Source organism: Rhinopithecus bieti, unplaced genomic scaffold (genome assembly GCF_001698545.2).
Source record: "Rhinopithecus bieti isolate Rb0 unplaced genomic scaffold, ASM169854v2 scaffold_59313, whole genome shotgun sequence".
NCBI classification, from domain to species: Eukaryota; Metazoa; Chordata; class Mammalia; order Primates; family Cercopithecidae; genus Rhinopithecus; species Rhinopithecus bieti.
Window position 1 is genome coordinate 1 of NW_016865722.1, and position 944 is coordinate 944.

The 944-nt window shown below is 54.7% G+C and overlaps 1 pseudogene; it reads right to left on the reverse strand.

Annotated features, from left to right (window-relative positions):
• Positions 1–5: 5 nt before the first annotated feature.
• Positions 6–941, reverse strand: LOC108525486 (forkhead box protein N3 pseudogene; annotated as a pseudogene).
• Between the last annotated feature and the right edge of the window lie 3 nt (positions 942–944).

The following is a 944-nucleotide window of genomic DNA, read 5'->3' on the forward strand; positions in this document are numbered from 1 at the left end:
ATCCGATTGGTGATGTTATTCAAACAGGACCGGATCCCTGCTAAGTGCAGGAGTGACCCCGCAGCTTCTTTCATCTCCTCATCATCGCTCTCGGGGGGCTTTTCAGTGCGTGTCTTTTTGAGGGGCAGTGTGTCGCTGGGGACCTTCCTGACCTCGGCGAAGCGCTGGCACTTCTTGTGCTGGGATGCGTACCCGCTATTCCCCAGAGAATCCTTGGCCTCCTTCTGGCTGTGCTTCCTGTCATCCTCTTCTGTGTCGCTGGGGCTCTCGTGGTTCCGGAAGCTCCCCTTGCTGCCCTCGCTACCCTCCTGGGTCCCCTTGGTGGCAAACTCATAGTGGTTGTCGGCGGAGGAGGAGGAGGAGATGGAGTGGCTGGTGGGCGAGGTGCTCCGGGCGTTGGAGGACTTGGCACTGCTGTAGTTGTGATCCTCCTTGGGGTATCCCTGACCACCGGGGAGCCACACGATGACTGGCTCTCAGTCCGCATACGGCAGCCTGTGATGCCATTTCTCATGGCCGCGGTCACCCCAATAGGAGTGATTGGCAGCGGCCGCACGCCGGGAAACAGCCCTGGGCTCAGGACCCGCACTCCGTTTTGGATCACTCTTGTAGGAAAACCTGTTTGTGTCTCAGGGGGAGTATTCAAAAGCATCTTGGCACTGGCAGCATCAATGTCAGGATCTTGGAGAAGGGCTCCATTTCTCTTGAAGAAGGCACTGGCCAGCCAGATGAGTGGACTTGATGTGCTTTGATATGCCTGAGGAAAGGTGGGAGGTGTATTGAATACGTGTGGGTGTGGGTGATAAGGTGTCTTTTTCAAAGCCTGAATTAGATTTTGTCTATACTCTGGGTCTATGCACCACAAACGACCCTTTCCCAATACTCTGGCTCCTCTCTTTGTCCACTTTCTTAAAACACTTATTCAATGACAAATTGTGTCTCAC